Genomic DNA, 5,000 nt, shown 5'->3' with positions numbered 1-5,000 from the left:
CTCCGTCGTAGGACGGCCGGGTGATGGCTTCGTAACCCCCCCGCCCCGGTTAAAGGGAGGGGGGGCGTACGTCGCCGGTTCGGGGGGCGTCTCGGCCTCGCTTCCAATCGGGCGCGCCGGGGCTGTGCGAGCGCCGGGCCGTCAAAGGCCGGCGTTCGCGGTGGCCGGGGCGCTGTAAGGCGACCCGCGAGCCGGAGGAGCCGCCCGCCCGAACACCGGCGCGAGGCCGGCCGGCGGGGGCCCTCCGAAGGCGGGTCTTGGATGCCGTTCGTACGTGGGAGAAGGTGCGGCGTGTCGCGGGCGACGGCCTGCTGCCGAGGCTCCGGAGGCTCCGGGGGCGGCGCTCTGAAAATATCCGGAAGATCGGCCGACTTGGAAAAAAATTTGAGAACCGGGGCTGAGGAGGGGGAAAATCTGGCCAGGGAGGCCGACCCGAAGTGCCTCTAAGTCGGATAGGGATTGGGCGAAACTCCCTTGGAAGTGGCACTCTGAAAAAATTTCCAAGTTTGGCTGACTTAGAAAAAATTCGAGAACCAGGATGAGGAGGGGGAAAATGTGGCCAGTCAGGCCGACCCGAAGTGCCTCTTAGGCGGATAGGGGTTGGGCGAAACTCCCTTGAAAGTGGCACTCTGAAAAAATTTCCAAGTTTGGCTGACTTAGAAAAAATTCGAGAACCAGGATGAGGAGGGGGAAAATGTGGCCAGTCAGGCCGACCCGAAGTGCCTCTTAGGCGGATAGGGGTTGGGCGAAACTCCCTTGAAAGTGGCACTCTGAAAAAATTTCCAAGTTTGGCTGACTTAGAAAAAATTCGAGAACCAGGATGAGGAGGGGGAAAATGTGGCCAGTCAGGCCGACCCGAAGTGCCTCTTAGGCGGATAGGGGTTGGGCGAAACTCCCTTGAAAGTGGCACTCTGAAAAAATTTCCAAGTTTGGCTGACTTAGAAAAAATTCGAGAACCAGGATGAGGAGGGGGAAAATGTGGCCAGTCAGGCCGACCCGAAGTGCCTCTTAGGCGGATAGGGGTTGGGCGAAACTCCCTTGAAAGTGGCACTCTGAAAAAATTTCCAAGTTTGGCTGACTTAGAAAAAATTCGAGAACCAGGATGAGGAGGGGGAAAATGTGGCCAGTCAGGCCGACCCGAAGTGCCTCTTAGGCGGATAGGGGTTGGGCGAAACTCCCTTGAAAGTGGCACTCTGAAAAAATTTCCAAGTTTGGCTGACTTAGAAAAAATTCGAGAACCAGGATGAGGAGGGGGAAAATGTGGCCAGTCAGGCCGACCTGAAGTGCCTCTTAGGCGGATAGGGGTTGGGCGAAACTCCCTTGAAAGTGGCACTCTGAAAAAATTTCCAAGTTTGGCTGACTTAGAAAAAATTCGAGAACCAGGATGAGGAGGGGGAAAATGTGGCCAGTCAGGCCGACCCGAAGTGCCTCTTAGGCGGATAGGGGTTGGGCGAAACTCCCTTGAAAGTGGCACTCTGAAAAAATTTCCAAGTTTGGCTGACTTAGAAAAAATTCGAGAACCAGGATGAGGAGGGGGAAAATGTGGCCAGTCAGGCCGACCTGAAGTGCCTCTTAGGCGGATAGGGGTTGGGCGAAACTCCCTTGAAAGTGGCACTCTGAAAATATTTCCAAGTTGGGCTGACTTAGAAAAAATTCGAGAACCAGGCTGAGGAGGGGACCATCTGGCAAGGGAGTCCGACCTAAAGTGCATCTAAAGCGGATATGGGTTGGTCGAGCCTCCCTTGATTTGCCCTGGAGCTCCCACGTCTTAAAAAGGTCTCTCCTATAATTGTACACCAACCATTTTGAGGTTTGGGTGCAAACCTCTCGAATGGGGGGACTCGGTCCCCTATCTACAGCGCCCCTAATGACGACAGGTGGTACTGCGCCCCTGGTAGCCCGGCCATTGAAAATGAATGGGCCCATTCATTTCAATGGGGAATTTCGACCCCTGGTTGCCCGCCATTCATTTCAATGGGGAATTTCGACCCCTGGTCGCCCGCCATTCATTTCAATGGGGACTTTCGACCCCTGGTTGCCCGCCATTCATTTCAATGGGGGATTTCGACCCCTGGTCGCCCGCCATTCATTTCAATGGGGGATTTCGACCCCTGGTAGCCCGCCATTCATTTCAATGGGGGACTTCGACCCCTGGTAGCCCGCCATTCATTTCAATGGGGGACTTGGACCCCTGGTAGCCCGCCATTCATTTCAATGGGGGATTTCGACCCCTGGTCGCCCGCCATTCATTTCAATGGGGGACTTGGACCCCTGGTAGCCCGCCATTCATTTCAATGGGGGATTTCGACCCCTGGTCGCCCGCCATTCATTTCAATGGGGGATTTCGACCCCTGGTAGCCCGCCATTCATTTCAATGGGGGACTTCGACCCCTGGTTGCCCGCCATTCATTTCAATGGGGGATTTCGACCCCTGGTCGCCCGCCATTCATTTCAATGGGGGATTTCGACCCCTGGTAGCCCGCCATTCATTTCAATGGGGGACTTGGACCCCTGGTAGCCCGCCATTCATTTCAATGGGGGATTTCGACCCCTGGTAGCCCGCCATTCATTTCAATGGGGGACTTGGACCCCTGGTAGCCCGCCATTCATTTCAATGGGGGATTTCGACCCCTGGTCGCCCGCCATTCATTTCAATGGGGGATTTCGACCCCTGGTAGCCCGCCATTCATTTCAATGGGGGACTTCGACCCCTGGTTGCCCGCCATTCATTTCAATGGGGGACTTCGACCCCTGGTTGCCCGCCATTCATTTCAATGGGGGACTTCGACCCCTGGTTGCCCGCCATTCATTTCAATGGGGGATTTCGACCCCTGGTCGCCCGCCATTCATTTCAATGGGGGACTTCGACCCCTGGTTGCCCGCCATTCATTTCAATGGGGGATTTCGACCCCTGGTTGCCCGGCATTCGTTCCTATGTGGCGGGGGATTTCAACCCCAGGTCGCCCTCGTGTGGTTCTTTTTGGCGCAGCTGACCGGGCTCCGCTGCTCATGGAGGTTTGCTAGTGGAGGATAACCCCCTGCCTGGGCAACTCGAACGCCCGGCATTCGTTCCTATGTGGCGGGGGATTTCAACCCCAGGTCGCCCTCGTGTGGTTCTTTTTGGCGCAGCTGACCGGGCTCCGCTGCTCATGGAGGTTTGCTAGTGGAGGATAACCCCCTGCCTGGGCAACTCGAACGCCCGGCATTCGTTCCTATGTGGCGGGGGATTTCAACCCCAGGTCGCCCTCGTGTGGTTCTTTTTGGCGCAGCTGACCGGGCTCCGCTGCTCATGGAGGTTTGCTAGTGGAGGATAACCCCCTGCCTGGGCAACTCGAACGCCCGGCATTCGTTCCTATGTGGCGGGGGATTTCAACCCCAGGTCGCCCTCGTGTGGTTCTTTTTGGCGCAGCTGACGGGCTCCGCTGCTCATGGAGGTTTGCTAGTGGAGGATAACCCCCTGCCTGGGCAACTCGAACGCCCGGCTCCCCCCCGGTCCGCTGGAGCTCCTCCAACGGCCAGCAACAAGCCCCGAAGACGGGCGCGCTCCCCGCGGTCCGCTGGAGCTCCTCCAACGGCCAGCAACAAGCCCCGAAGACGGGCGCGCTCCCCGCGGTCCGCTGGAGCTCCTCCAACGGCCAGCAACAAGCCCCGAAGACGGGCGCGCTCCCCCCGGTCCGCTGGAGCTCCGCCAACGGCCAGCAACAAGCCCCGAAGACGGGCGCGCTCCCCCCGGTCCGCCAACGGCCAGCAACAAGCCCCGAAGACGGGCGCGCTCCCCGCGGTCCGCTGGAGCTCCTCCAACGGCCAGCAACAAGCCCCGAAGACGGGCGCGCTCCCCCCGGTCCGCTGGAGCTCCTCCAACGGCCAGCAACAAGCCCCGAAGACGGGCGCGCTCCCCGCGGTCCGCTGGAGCTCCTCCAACGGCCAGCAACAAGCCCCGAAGACGGGCGCGCTCCCCGCGGTCCGCTGGAGCTCCTCCAACGGCCGGCAACAAGCCCCGAAGACGGGCGCGCTCCCCCCGGTCCGCTGGAGCTCCGCCAACGGCCAGCAACAAGCCCCGAAGACGGGCGCGCTCCCCCCGGTCCGCCAACGGCCAGCAACAAGCCCCGAAGACGGGCGCGCTCCCCGCGGTCCGCTGGAGCTCCTCCAACGGCCAGCAACAAGCCCCGAAGACGGGCGCGCTCCCCGCGGTCCGCTGGAGCTCCTCCAACGGCCAGCAACAAGCCCCGAAGACGGGCGCGCTCCCCCCGGTCCGCTGGAGCTCCTCCAACGGCCAGCAACAAGCCCCGAAGACGGGCGCGCTCCCCGCGGTCCGCTGGAGCTCCTCCAACGGCCAGCAACAAGCCCCGAAGACGGGCGCGCTCCCCGCGGTCCGCTGGAGCTCCTCCAACGGCCGGCAACAAGCCCCGAAGACGGGCGCGCTCCCCCCGGTCCGCTGGAGCTCCGCCAACGGCCAGCAACAAGCCCCGAAGACGGGCGCGCTCCCCCCGGTCCGCCAACGGCCAGCAACAAGCCCCGAAGACGGGCGCGCTCCCCGCGGTCCGCTGGAGCTCCTCCAACGGCCAGCAACAAGCCCCGAAGACGGGCGCGCTCCCCCCGGTCCGCTGGAGCTCCTCCAACGGCCAGCAACAAGCCCCGAAGACGGGCGCGCTCCCCGCGGTCCGCTGGAGCTCCTCCAACGGCCAGCAACAAGCCCCGAAGACGGGCGCGCTCCCCGCGGTCCGCTGGAGCTCCTCCAACGGCCAGCAACAAGCCCCGAAGACGGGCGCGCTCCCCCCGGTCCGCTGGAGCTCCGCCAACGGCCGGCAACAAGCCCCGAAGACGGGCGCGCTCCCCCCGGTCCGCTGGAGCTCCGCCAACGGCCAGCAACAAGCCCCGAAGACGGGCGCGCTCCCCCCGGTCCGCCAACGGCCAGCAACAAGCCCCGAAGACGGGCGCGCTCCCCGCGGTCCGCTGGAGCTCCTCCAACGGCCAGCAACAAGCCCCGAAGACGGGCGCGC

This window comes from Leptonotus elevatus, unplaced genomic scaffold (assembly GCF_054856555.1).
Source record: "Leptonotus elevatus isolate MCC_2025b unplaced genomic scaffold, RoL_Lele_1.0 HiC_scaffold_115, whole genome shotgun sequence".
In the NCBI taxonomy this organism is placed as follows: Eukaryota; Metazoa; Chordata; class Actinopteri; order Syngnathiformes; family Syngnathidae; genus Leptonotus; species Leptonotus elevatus.
The sequence above is the reverse complement of the archived record's forward strand: the minus strand, read 5'-3'. Positions refer to the sequence as shown.